This window comes from Mustela nigripes, chromosome 17 (assembly GCF_022355385.1).
Source record: "Mustela nigripes isolate SB6536 chromosome 17, MUSNIG.SB6536, whole genome shotgun sequence".
Taxonomy (NCBI): Eukaryota; Metazoa; Chordata; class Mammalia; order Carnivora; family Mustelidae; genus Mustela; species Mustela nigripes.
The window spans coordinates 31433612-31448666 of record NC_081573.1 but is presented as its reverse complement, the minus strand read 5'-3'; positions in this window follow the sequence as shown (position 1 = coordinate 31448666).

Below are 15055 nucleotides of genomic sequence, written 5' to 3'. Positions count from 1 at the left end.
AAATGAAAAGTGCAAGATCACATATAGATAAAAGTTTATATCAAGAGATTTGTAACCCATAGAGAGAGCTGATGGCTTTACTAAGGAACTATTTTGAGTAAGCTAAGAAAACACAAGCATTGCTGCTCATTTTTTTTTAAGTGCACGAAGTGGTAAGACTGTTAAGGGCCATTTCTAAATATGTGCCTTATTTTAGGAAAGTAAAGAAAGTTAATAAACTAGGAAGTTAATATCACCAAGGCCCCTTGAATTTGAGAACTTGGAAAAGACCTAAGGGTCTATTAGAGTTTCTTTACATTTGTAAAAATCATAGATTTGATCAAACCAATTTTAAAATCAATCACCAAAATTACAGTACTCAGGGTTTTATATGTTGTAATATTGATGCCAATATACCTGACTTTATGGCATTGCCAACACAAATCATGTTTTGTGGAAGGGCTACACTAGGTCGGTGACCTAAAAGTTTTGAGTATATATGAAGAGGAAGCATTGCAGAATCATCTTGTAATATTGTTCAGCAGTTTAAAAAATAAAACATTGCAGTTTTAGTTTTTTAAATTTTTTTTTACAAATACTGCAAATCATAGGTTGGTTACCACTAGACTTCCTGACTCTGCCATGATTGCTGTATTCTCTGTATATTCTTTTAAAATACCAGACACTTTATAATTTTGTCTATAATTGTTTATATATATATTCTCCACAAATTGTTTTTAGAACAACTTATTGCTAAATTACCTTAACCCACTTGCCATCTTTAAACTTTTCTGTATGAACACTGAAGTGTGAGTTGCAAGATACACTGGTAGAGTATTTTAGTTTTTCCAGGAGCCTTCTTATTAAAATAACTTTCAAACTCAGTGTGTAAAAATAGCAGCCACTTCCTCCTGCAGGCCTTTGAAGCTGGAAAAGATTCATTCGATATATGAAGAAACTGAGTCCCAGCAAGATGAAATGACTAGGTACTAAGTAATAACGAGGATCATTAGAATCAAAAGCAAAAAGCAAATGCATGGAGATGGCCTGTCCCCAGTTCTGGGAATTCGCTTTAGGGTTGCTTGTATCACATCCCTATCCTTGGTGTATCTTATCCTATGTATGTCAGAAACAAATGTCTGCTTGCCATCTGTACATGTCATACTGACATTTGGGCACCAAATAGGGGTCTAAGTACCAAGTTCAAAGGTGTTAATCTCAGAACTGCATTTCAGCCAAGAGAATATTGCATTCATTCACTACTTTTTACGCCTCCTTGCTGTACCCAAGCACTATGATAAATCCGGAAACCAAATATGAATCCGATATGTTCCCTGAGTTCAGTAAAGTGAGAATAGAGCTCGGCCTGGAGGAGAAATGGTGAACAGCACACAGTGCTTGCTTGTGGAGTGTAGGGCTGAACCTCTACTGATGAGATGGGCGTCAACAGACCATTTCACCCTTTCAACCCAGCACAGTAAGAGGGAGAGCCAGATGCTGTGGGACCACAGGGTCACAACTCCTAAAACCAAGCCTTACAGATGGCAGACAATGTCAAGGAAGGCTTCCCAGAGGAGAGAGGCATTAGGATTGAGCCCTGAAGGAAGAGGGCTCCAGGCAGGGAGAAGGAAAGACCAAAGAGCGGGAGAGCCTGATGCATTTGGGAGTCTGAGAAGTTTGAGCAGAGCAGGAGGGGTGTGGGCAGAGATGGGGAAGTTTGAGGAGAGGCAGCAGGGCCAGGCTGCAGAGGGCTTTCATCTGCCTGGCCAGGAGCTTGGACTTCATCTTAGGTCCGCCTGATCAGGTGTGCATTTTACAGATAACTCTTTGGTGGTGGCGGGGTGGGAAAACACTGGAGACCAGCAAGATCAGGTAGAGAGAGACCAGTTGGCTGATGGTTGCTGGTAAGTGTTCAAGAGGGAGGGAATAGTTGTCTGAGTAGGGGAGAGGCCAGGGAGGAGAGGTGTTGAAGGATTGATGGGAAACACCAAGATGCTAGAAATAAAAGGGCTTGGTGACCGGTTTCACATGAAGGTAAAGGAAAAAATAAGACCACAAGGGTGTCCACAGGACTTAAGCAATCAGGTCGTGGTGTCAGTGTTCTGGGACCAAGGTGAGAAGATCTGATGGGAAGAAAAGACACCGTGTGGGCCAAAGAGTTGGGTTTGACATGGTAGTAGAATAGCCAAGGAGTTTGGAACTCACCATCTAGTAAGCAGGCAGGGACCAAATCTCATCTTCCACAGTGATGCAATTTGTTTCTTCTCTTAATGGGAAAATTTCTCCAAAAATGTGTTTTCTCTCCTTATTAAGTGTTCTTTATCATGTGATACAGCTGTGAAAAGCAAATCTGAGATGGAACGGTTCAATATTACTAGGCAATGTTTGTTTTGAAAAAGATGGGGTTCAAAAGTATGTAAAGAGAGTAAAGTGAGTGTTCCCAGCCACAGCTGTCCCCCAAACATGAAGTGTACTAAGTTTCAATTGTGCATAAAAAATTTTTTTTATGATTTTATTTATTTATTTGTCAGAGGGAAAGAGAGTCAGAGGCAGACAGAGGGAGAAGCAGGCTCCCTGCTGAGCAAGTAGCCTGATTTGGGACTCAATCCCAGGACCCTGGGATCACAACTTGAGCTGAAGGCAGACACTTAACACCCTGAGCCCCACAGACATCCCATGCATAGAAATTTTAAGATAGAGAGTGTCAAAACATTTCCAAGGCAAAAAAAAAAAAACACTGGAGAATATTTTTGTTTTGGGAAATTGATGACTTTGGATTATAGTGTAAATTTAAGTGATTAGTACATAATATTATCTGGATCTTAATACCTCAGACATTCATTCCACAAGTACTTACCAAACACCTACTAGGTACAGGATACTGGACAGCATTGGCCATAAAGTAGAGACCACAGTGGGCATGGTCCTTCCCTCACAGAGTTTATAGTCTAGCTGACGGATTGTTAATTGTAAAGGTAGATTTTTATGATATTCCTGCCTGTATCTGCTTGATGTAACTGACATACTTCCTGAGGAAAACTTGGGACTCTCAAATCCATGATGTTGAACCAACCTTGATCACGTGACATAAATCCCATTTATACAGCTATGGTGAATAATCTGCACTTGTGTTATGTAATTCTTTTTATACATTGTTAGATTCAATTTGCCAGTATTTCGTTGAGGTTTTTTTGCATCTTTGTTCATGAGAGATATTGGATTTTAGTTTTCTTTCTTCTATAATTTCTATACAGCTTTTTTCTGGTTTATTTATTTATTTATTTATCTATTGGTACTATGGTAATTCTGACCTCATAGAATGAGTCAGGAAGTTTTCCCTCTTCTTCTGTCTTCCAAGAGACTGAAGAGAATTTGTAGAATTTATTTCTTAAATGTTTGATAGAATTCATCAGTGAACCCATCTGGGCCTAGTGTTTTCTGTTTTGGGAGATTATTGATTATCGAGATTCAGTTTCTTGAATAGTTAGAGTTAGGCCTATTCAGATTGTTTGTTTATTCTTGGGTAACTTTTGGCAAATTGTGTCTTTTAAGGTATTGGTGTACTTCATGTTAACTTTGTGTGCTTGGGTTAACTTTGTGAGCATGGTGTTCATAGTATCCCTTTACTATCCTTTTAGTGTCCATTGGATCTGTACTGATGTCCCCCTTTCACTTATATTAATGATTTGTTTTCTCTCTCCTTTTCTCTTAATTAGCTTGGCTAGAGGATTATCAGTTTCATTAATCTCTTTCAAAGAAATAGTTTTGGTTTCATTGATTTTTCTCTATTGATTTCTTGGTTTCTGCTATATTATTGGTTTCTGCTCCAATTTTTATTATTTTTCTTCTGATTATTTTGGATTTAACTTGCTTTTCTCTCTCTAATTTCCTAAGGTGGAAACTTAGATTATTGTTTTTAGAACGTTCTTTTTTTCTAATATATGCATTCAAAAGCTATGAATTCTCCTCTAAGTTCTGCTTTCCTTCATCCCACAGATTTAGCTAAGTTATATTTTCATTTTCATTTAGTTCAAAATGTTTTGAAATTTCTCTTGAGATTTCTTCTTTGACCCATGTGTTATTAAATTTTCAAATACTTTGATTCTTTCAACTATCTTAATTAGTTTCACTAAATGTAATTCCAGTGTAGTTTGGGACCATATATGGTAGGAGTCCTATTCTTTTAAATTTGTTAAGGTGTGTTTTATGGCCCAGAATGTGGTCTGCCTTAGTGAATGTTCCATGTGAACTTGAGAAGAATGTGTATTCTGCTGTCATTGGATGAAATAATCAACAGATGTCTATTATATAACTAGTTTATTGATGGTGCTGTTGAGTTCAACTATGTCCTGACTGATTTTCTAACTGCTGGGTCTGTTCATTTATGATAGAAGGGTGTTAAAGTCTTCAACTATTAATAGTGGATTCATTTATTTCTCCTTGTAGTTCTATCTGTGAATATCCACCCATCCATCAGTGAATTCTTAGGTTCTCTTCATGTCTTGGCTATTATAAATAATGCTGCTATGAACATGGGGGTGCAGTTATCTTTTTAAGTTAGTGTCTGGTTTCCTTTGGGTATATTCCCAGCAAGTGCATTGATGGATTATTGGTAGCTTTATTTTTAATTTTTTGAGGAAACTGTGCTATTTTCCGTAATGGCTATACTATGTTGTAATCCCACCAACAGGGCTCAAGGGTTCCTTTTTCCTCACATCCATGACAGCATGTGTTATCTCTTGTCTTTTTGGTGATAGTTATTCTAACAGGTGTGATGTGAAATCTCACTGTGGTTTTCATTTGCATTCCCTAATAGCTAGTGATGGTGAGCATCTTTTCATGTATCCGTTGGGCATTCCTGTATCTTCTTTAGTAAAAGGTCTATTCTAGTTTTTGCCCATTTTATAATTGGATTATTTGTTTATCTTGGATTTTGCTTATCTGTTTTGTTTTGCTATTGAGTTGTATGAAATCTTTATATATTTTATGTATATTAGATATTAACTTCTTATCAGATATATAGACATTTCAGATATATGAAAATACTTTTCCCCATTCCATAGGTCATCTTTTCATTTTGTTGATGGTTTCTTTTGCTGTGCAGAAGCTTTTTAGTTTGATATAGTCCAATTGCTTGTTTTTTATTTTATTGCTTATGCTTAGGTGTGATTTTTAAAAATTCGTTACCAAGATCCAAGTCAAGGAGCTTTTATCCTGTGTTTTCCCCTAGGAGTTTCATGGTTTATATTTAAGTCTTTAATCTATTTTGAAGTAATTTTTGTGAGTGGTGAAAGATAGGAGTTTCACTCTTTTACACTGAATTTCCAACTTGCCCAGCACCATTTATTGAAGAGACTACTTTTCTCCAGTAGTTATTCTTGCCTCCCTTATTAAATATTCATTGCCCATATATGTTTGGGTTTATTTCTGGGCTCTAAGTTCTGCTCCACTGGTCTATTTGTTTTTTAACAAGTACCATACTGTTTAATTACTGTGGTTTTATAATATAGCTTAAAATCAGAAACTGTGATGCCTCCTGCTTTGGTCTTTCTGAGGTTTAATTTTGGTATGCAGGAGATCTTTTGTGGTTTCATAGAAATCGTAGGAATGTTGTTTTTTTTTTTTTTTTAAGATTTTATTCATTTATTTGATAGAGAGAGATCACAAGTAGGCAGAGAGAGAGAGAGGAGGAAGCAGGCTCCCCGCTGAGCAGAGAGCCCAATGCGGGACTCGATCCCAGGACCCTGAGATCATGACCTGAGTCGAAGGCAGCGGCTTAAACCACTGAGCCACCCAGGCGCCCCAGGAATGTTTTTTTTATTTCTGCAAAAAATGCCGTGAGAGTTTTGCTAGTGATTGCAACTGCATTTAATCTTTTGGTAGTATTGACATTTTAACAATATTAACTTTTCCAATCCATGAACATAGGATACCTTTGCATTTATTTGTGTCTTTTTCAATTTCTTTCATCATTTTCTTATATTTTCATCAATGTCTTTGGCTAAATTTATTCATCAGTATTTTTTTGTATTTGGCGCTGTTAAAAATGGGATTGATTTTTTTAATTTCTTTTTCAGAAAATCTGTTGTTAGTGTATGGAAATACCACTGATTTTTGTATATTAATTTTGTATCCTGCAATTTACTGAATTCATTGACACAGATGTTGATTATCAGCTTGTGACAAGACAAATACTAAAGATTAGGAAAAGGACTGGAGACACTTATAGCAATTTGACATTGCCCTGAAATCCGAGGGCATGATTTTGTATTTTACAAAAATTCCAATCTACAGAAGAGTAGAGTTAGAAATAAAATCAAATAAAAACAAACTGTTGGTCCATCACTACAGATAGATGGGAAAGCATGGGACAAAGAAGCAGTTGAGAAAATGGTGATTTGGGGTGGAAACAATAGACTTTTGCAGGTGTCTGGAAAGTGCCCTGAGTGCCCAGGGAAGAAGCTGGAATAGCTGGAATACAGAGAGAAGGATGATTAGGGAATTTCAGAGCGGACATGATAGGAAGGGTAGAGAGCATATGGGAGAGCAGAGGCACCCCCCCATCTTCCTTCTACCTCACCTCTGCTGTCAGAGTGATCTTTCTGAAATGGAGATCTGATTTTATCACACCCTTGTTTAAACCCTTCAGGTAGAAGGGCACCTGGTTGGCTCAGTGTGTTAAGCCTCTGCCTTTACCTCAGGTCATGATCTCAGGGTCCTGGGATCGAACTCCGCATCGGGCTCTTTGCTCAGCAGGGAGCCTGCTTCCTCCTCTCTCTCCACCTGCCCCTCTTCCTACTTGTGATCTCTCTTTGTCAAATTAAAAAAAAAAAAAATCCTTCAGGTAGATACCCTTCTGCTTAACACTCCTTTGCCCCTCAGCACCATTTGCAAGGCTGCTCAGCACCGGACCAGGGGACCCCCCTTAGCATCGTTGTCCACCGTCCCAGCCAAGCATCCTCCCTGCGCAGTGGCTGCTTGCCGGGAACAGACCCCAGCAGGCACTGCTACCTCCTCACTAAATAACTCTGAAACCAGCATTGGGAGAGCTCAGGGATGGGGCAGAGCAGGGAAGAAGCTCACTGAGGTTAGCCCACAGGCTGTAGTTTGTCAACCCCTGCTCAAAGGAGAGAGAGTCTCCCCATTCTCCTGCCCTGTCTCTAAACAACCTTCCAGACCTCGCTGGCTTTACCTTCCCTGAATCTCCCCACTGCAACCCCCAAATAGTACAAACAGTGTGTCATCTGCTTCTCCTTGTCTCTCAGTAGCAGAAGCTTGAAATGTCCTTTACTGGTAAAGTGAAAGATGCATGGCAGGCACTGAACACCGTGGGAGTGTTTGTAAGTTTAATCCTTAACCTGGGTCTTCATGAGAGATGGCTGAGATTCCCGCTACGGAACTGTTTGGGAAGGAAATGTTGCCATGAACCGATTCTGGAATGACAGTCTCACTCTACTCAGGTTCAGCTGGGCTGTGTAAATGTTGGAGCCGGAGAGTCAAGTTAAACTTTTCCTAAAGGAGATGCATGGCCATGGTCTAGATAGACTGTCTAGAATTCGCAGCTGTGTGGAAAACGGCATGGTTTACTAATGTCTTTGAGTTAATAGAGCAGTAGTCGGTAGAACAATGCGTACCTTAAGGCAGTAGACGTTGAAGGCAAGCACGCTCTTTTCCGTGGTTATATACTCTAGAAAATACTCAAACCAAAGAGTCATGTCAATTAAAATCCAAAATGATGGGGTTACTAAAACTGTGACGTAACCAACACCAAACAAGGGGGTAAAGGAAGATACAGACTTTGTCACCTGCCTCAGTCCCCAAGCGGCCCTGTGGAGGTCACCTTGCCTCCCTATCTCCTTGACGTCACAATTCAGGACGTCCTCTGTCGTCGTGACCAGATAGGACCAGCTAGTAATGATGCTACAGCCCAGGGAGGGGTGAAGCTGTAACCCTGACTTGGTCCTCATCATCTCCTCATGCTATTTGGAGACTGGCCACAGTCCCCTACTCACAAAGCAAACCAGCATTTCCTGCTCTTAGTTGCAGTCCTTGTCAGTGCATCCTTTGTAGCTGGCAGTGAAGCAATGTCCTTGAAGCTTTCCCACTCTTTCTCTTTCATTGTGTGTTCGATATCTAAACATTCCCAGGAAGCACTGATGATATTCCTGATATTTCCCGCTTTTAATTTATAGGACCTTCAAACCACTTAGAAATTATATTTCTGGGCCACATCAATTTAGTGAGCACCTACCAAGTCTCTATCATGTAGAATCAAATCAGAATAGTGTAGAATATTATTTTGTTGTAATACAGATGCATAGGCTAGCTTGGTTTTCCTATAGGCTCTTCTCATGAGTGTGACATGTAGCTATTTAGACTTTAGCAGAAGGATATAAGCTAGTGACTTTAATACCTCCTTTCTCACCTTTTATCTTTGGACATTTCTTTTTGCCGCCGAAGTCCATTTTGAATAAATGTATCCAGTCTGAAGAGGATGGGTTTTAGTTTATTCTGATGTTGTGTGCTTTTATGCTTGAACTATTTACTACGGGTTTGGTTATTGACCTATTTTATTTGTCATTTTATGACATACATATTTTCAGTGGAGACGCTTAGGCTAAGCTATATTTATTTATACCACAGTACATTAACCATAAAACTATCTAACTACAGTAAAACCACGGTAATCTGGAACCCTCTAGGGAGTGAATTATACAAGACAGCCAAGTTTTAAGAATTAACTTTAACTATTTGTGATGGAAGCCTTTTTAAAAATGGATCATGCATTTCCCTCTTACCTTGGAAACTGAGTCTCATTGAACTTTGATAGTAACTCGTGGTCATTGGTGAGAATTATCCTGTATAACAGCTCTCATTTAAGGAGTTTTGTTTTATTTTATTTTTTAGTTTTTATTTTTTTCAGTTCTTTTTCTCATTTGTTAACATTGTCTTGTTTCTTCAGTTGCTGTCAATTGTATTCCTTACCCGCCCAACCCATAATATTTCTTCTGCCCTTCACATTGCTGTTTTTATGCTTCTGTGCACTTAGGGACCAGCGATGGCACTCGTTAGAATACAGGCAGCCCCGAGAAAAGACTTTGGGGGGCCCACTAGCGGTTCACATACTATAGTGGTGTATTAACTGGAAGCTGCTCTTGTCCCTCCAGAAACCCCTGTTCCCTCACATGTCCGTGCTCTGTATATTTTAGCCAACAGGATATTTAATTGAGGGGCAGCTGCTCTAACTCCTCCCCTCAACATCTTCTCTGCTTGGCAGGACTCTGCAGAAGTCCCCTACAGGAGAAGGGAGCTCTGGGCCTCGTGTCTGCGACCGAAGGCAGCTAGTTGAACACTCCTCAGAAGAGAAAATCAGGTTTAAAATGGACCTCATTTTAGTTCAGAGTTTATTAAGTGATGACTATATTGTGATAATATCCTGATAGTTTCCTTTTCTTCTTTATCCTATTGCTTCTTCTTCCTTTTTTATAAAATGCCTAAGCTAAACCCTTAATTCTAAAAGAATCTCTGGTCAAAACTGTGGAGTCCTTAATTATTCTGATTTTTTTACAAGGTTTTATTGATTTATTTGAGAAAGAGTGAGAGCATGATTGGGTGGGGAGGGGGAGAAGAAGAGAGAGAAGTAGACTCTCCGTTCAGTCCCAGGACCCCAGGGATCACGACCTGAGCCGAAGGCAGATGCTTAACAGACTAAGCCACCCTGGGTCCCCAGTTATTCTAATTTTTTAAATGCACATGATTATGGATGCATTATATACATCTTTAACTTCACATTCTTTGCACAATAACAGAATGAAAAATGCATTGTTAAAGGTCCCAATAGATGAATGTTAGACCAGAAGTCTTGGTTCTTAACGTTTCCATGATGCTTTGCCACTTCTCTAGTGTTTTCATCATGTTTTCTTATCGAGTCGTTGAAACAACGCAAGGATTATATTGTCCCGCATGTCAGTACCTGGAGATCAGAGGTGTGGGGGCACCTAGTGACCTGCCCAAGGTCATACCACAGTGAGTGCCTTCAAAACTGGGCCCAGATCCTCTGCTTCCCCCGCCAGTGAGCTCCCTCCCGCACACTCCCAGCTCCTACGTAATTGGTAATAGGTGCAACTTAGTTCCCAATGTGCAGACTGGAGCTACCGGCCTCTCTGAATAGATCAAGCATGAGATCATCCAAAGTGAGAGGAGGGAAATTCGATGGGTATATAGATCCTGAGGGGAAAAAGTCTGTTGTCCTGTTGTCTTCAACCAGCCCTGATCTGCTCCTGCCTTTCTGGGATCTGAAGGACCTGCTGGTCAATAATTTAAGGATCCTGGGACAAAACACAGCTGCTTTGGTTATTATGTGAATAACTGTCCAGGGTTTTAGGGAGCCTCGTATTGTTTTACTTAGTTGTGTTTGGACATAGATTAGTACTGGTAATGAAATCCTTATTTTTCAGAACTAAGTAATAAATTATTTTGGACTCATTTCCTACCTATTCCTTAATACAAACAATATCTTCACCACTTGTGTCTTTATTTTTAGATCTTAAAATTTGAGCTCTTCTTTGGGCTGGAAATAAGATAATTGGCAATGCTGGATTTAATCTGTCATTTACAAATTCTGTGGCGTTTTGTTTTAAGAGTTGTTAATGATTTAAAAAAAAAAAAAGAATTGTTAATGATAGGCCATATTAAGCCTATGGCCGGTAGTTTTGAAGGTCCGATAAGATGCTGTCTTTATTGAAATAAACCTTAAGCAGATGTATATTTTTCTTTTCATTTTTATGTGTAGGTGTGTATTTGCGAGCAGACCGGAAATGCTTCCCAAGGAGTCTCCCCAACCTCCCAAATTCTAAAATACTCTCATTATCTACTTTAGTTCTCAAAAAATCAGAAATTTAGGTTGATCTATTTATATTAACAGACGGGTACTATCAAGTTAATCCAGTAATAAAGTTCATTTCTCAAAGATGTTACTAAAATCTTCAAAATATTAAAGACTTAAACCCTAAAAATTGGTATGGAAATGATTACACGTTCCCTATTATTTTCCCCCTCTCTCCCAGAGTGATTAATTTCACTTTCCGTGTCTTATTCCATGAGCTGTAATGCTTTTGCTGAGGTTCCTAATTCAGTGAAACCTGTTTAGGGGATCATCTCTGTTAGAAAGACAGCTGCCGAAAAGGCATTCACTTTCCGAGCATGGATTTTAGATTATGCCCAATCAAGACTCGGAACTGGCAGAACACCTGTCAGAGACGTTTTTCTACAAGGAGATGGTCTCTTTAATCAGATTTCATTGCACTTCAGAAAAAGGTTCATTTAAAAATGTGGGTAAAACAGCATCTGCTTTTATGATTCATCCTCACCATACTTTTAAAGCTGAGAAACCAATTTAGAACTTATTTATGACATTGTTCTGCAGTAGAAGGAGAAAGTGCAACAGCGTGTTGAAAAGGAAGAACTTTCCCAGACGTTTGGTTTGGAACTTTCTCTTGTGACAGAAATGTCAGAATTTATTTTGAGGGTTTTGTGTGTGTGTGACTATAATTAACGACAGGAATTCTTACGGGTAAACTTTTTAAATGGCTAAGCTAAATTGTGAATACCCGGAATGAAATCCGGGGAGCCTTCCTCTGTTGAAATTCGTTGCATTTATCTGGGAACAATGCAAAGCATTATTGATACTGACTGGTGTTTAGAGAAGCTACGCTTGACTTTCAACTCTGCTCTAATTAGAGGCACCGTTAAGTACATAAAATGTAGGTACTTCCTCACATCTGCACACTCTACTGAGTGTAACTATTAGAAGACAAACTTCATTCTGCAGACCGGAGTTTAATGGTATAACTGTGCAGACCAGAATATCAGTTAATTTTCAAAACATTTTATTCTACACCAATTAGCTCAGGTCCTGGAGGGCAAAATGACAAGAGGTTACTCGTTCACTATGTATTTAATTAATTGAAAAATGCTCAAATTGCTTTTACAGTTGTTATTAAAAAGTAGAATCAGTGTTGCCAGTGCTCAACCATAATTGGAACCCCAGGGAATTAAATATTTAGCATTAGTAATGTAACAGCACTTAGGACACAAATTTCTATTTTCGTAATGAAAGCTATACACTGTGAGTACGAGTGGCTAAGACGACAGCCGTGACAAGTGAACCGGCCTGGGATATTTCAATAAGACACCTCATTGGACAGCAAGTCTTACCACATTACTCGTTTGTAAGAGATCTGCAAGTTTAATTCCCAGTAGAAACCCGTTACCCAAGTATTTAGATTCCTAATTGCATGCAGGATGAACAGTTGGGCAAATGTCTTGCCATAAGTGGCTGAAATGTATAGTACTTTCTAAATAATCCTATATAAGTTCATGCCTTTGTCAATTTAAAAATAGCAGGACTGTCAGGGAATAAAGATCTTGTTTGTTTTAAGTTTAATTACATTTTAAGCGTAAATGCTTTCAATGTTACAATGAGAAAAGTTGGATACTGGGCTCTAATGAGCCGCGCTGGTAGACGGCTGAAGACCCTAAGGGATTCCTTCCGTAAATTAACTGGATAAAAGTACTTGGTTAGGATATAGTTGATGGCTGAGCCGTTCTTAAAACCCAGTTATAGAGCTGTCTCTCCCTCCTGTTTTCATTCTAAACAGGCCCTGTAGAGACTTTAACAGCTGCCTGTTACAACTGTTCAACTTGTCAAAATGTATTATATTACTCCACTAATAAATAGCATTAAAGGGTATTTGACTTCATTTCTCATTTTCAGAGGGGATCAGGTTGATAAACACAACTGGCTTAGGCTGGCCTTATTTTAATTTGTTTATGTCATCTAAGTAATATTGAAGGCTCGTTGTTTGAATTTTGCAAACATTTTCCAGGGGACGTGAAACTCACAAAATAGTATGGACATTGGAAACAATTAATGGAGGCTATTTGTTGTAGTCTTTGTCCTTGAAAGACGTAGGACTTTGACATTTTTAGCCCACATTCAAAGTGTTTGCAAAACCATAACTAAACTGAGACCCTTTGAAACACAACTAGACCAATTCCCTTGCCACTCATTCCATCTTTTCTTGGGGGTGGTGAGCTGCAGGATGACTCGATCTCCTAATTTTCTCTCACTTGCCATTGTCTTGAGAATGTATCCAAACTGACCGTGATTTTCTTCTATTTTATGTTTTGTAATTTTTATAAAAGTACATGCTTATTTTAAAACAAAAAGTTGGGGGGACACCTGGGTGGCTCAGTCGGTAAAGTGTCCAACTCCTGATTTCATGGTCTCAGGGTTGTAGGATTGAGCCCCAGTTGAGCTCTACACTGAGAGGGGAGTCTGTTTCTCTCTTTCTCCCTCTCCCTCTGCCTCTCCCTCTGCTCACGCCCTCTTCTCTCTCTCTCAAATGAATAAATCTTTAAAAAAATAAATAAAACAAAAAGAGAAAAGAAAAATGTAAGAGTTTATTGGATAAGTTCTCCCTTTCTCCTTCACCCCTGACCCAACTTACCTCTGTGGTAGTCACTTTTGTGAACAGTTTGATAACATGTCAAGCATTAATGACAATTTCTGTGCATATATACATGCTCACATGCAGGTATGTATGCATGTGTATATATTATATATAATATATTTAAAGAACAGAATTTGTAGATGTCTATGACTTGTTTTTTCCCCACCTAATTTGTCATAGACATTGTCCTATACTGGTGCATAGACATCGTCCTATACTGGTGCATAGATCTTCTTCCTTTTAATAGCTAATTGCCATTCCAAATTTTGGAGATATGAAATTTATTTATCTACTGCCTATTGATGTCATGTAAAATCATCTCCAGTTTTTTGTTAGGGCAAATAGTGCTGCAAACTTCTGAGTGTGCCTAGGTGTGTGTGTTTGTGGTATGCATGTATTTGTGCATGTGTTATAAAATATTGAACTAATATTTATTTATAAAAGATTTTATTTATTTATTTATTTGTCAGAAAGAGTGAGAGAGAGAGAGAGAGAGCACAAGCAAGCAGAGTGGCAGGCAGAGGCAGAGAGAGAAGCAGGCTCCCCATTGAGCAAGGAACCCGATGTGGGACTCAATCCCAGGACACTGGGATCATGGCCTGAGCTGAAGGCTAGGACTTAACCAACTGGGCCACCCAGGTGTCCCTGAACTGATATTTAGTGATTACTCTGTGCCTGGCATTATTTGAAGCACTTTCCACATATTAACTCATTTCATCATTATAATAAAGCTTTAAGATGGATTATTACCCCCATCCCTCTTCTACATAGAGGAAAACTGAGGACAGAAAGGTTAAAGAACACCAGGGAGAAATCAGCAGAGCCAGGCTTCAAACCCTAGAGTTTCAGCACACCAGAGTCTGAGTTCTTACCCAATACAATGTGCCTGCAGAAATATCTTGTGCTTTTTCCTTGTAGTATGACTTTCCTTATTGGTGATTTGAATGTAGTTTTATGTATTTATTGCCCTTAGGTTTCTTCTTCAGAGAGGTGAACTGTTCATGTCCTTTGCTCATTTTCCTGTAACATTATCGTCCTATCAAATTACAGAAGATCTCTATTGAGAATGGCTACTGACTCCTTGTTATACTTTTTTTAAAAGATTTATTTATTTATTTTAGAGAAAGAGTGAGTGGGAGGAGGAACAGAAGGAGAGGGAGAGAACCTCAAGCGGACTCCCTGTGGAGCATGGAACCTGACATTGGACTGGATCTCAGGACCCTGAGAGTATATACGACCTGAGACAAAATCAAGGATCAGATGCTTGACCGAGGCACCTAGGCACCCTTATTCCTTATTATACTTTTTAAAATTTTTTTCTAAGTCAGTTGTTGTATATATACTTGGTTTTATTTTAATATTGCCAAATTTTATTATATGAATTGAGGTATGAGAAAGCCTTTTACTATCTCAAGATTACAAGTGTGGTTTCCTACATTTTCTACTACTTTTAATTTTTTTGATGTTTTGATTTTTAACTCATGTGGGATTTACTTGGGTGTGTGGTGTGAGATAAAGATTAAACCTTTTATTTCTGGTAACAACCACAGGTTCCTTCTGTA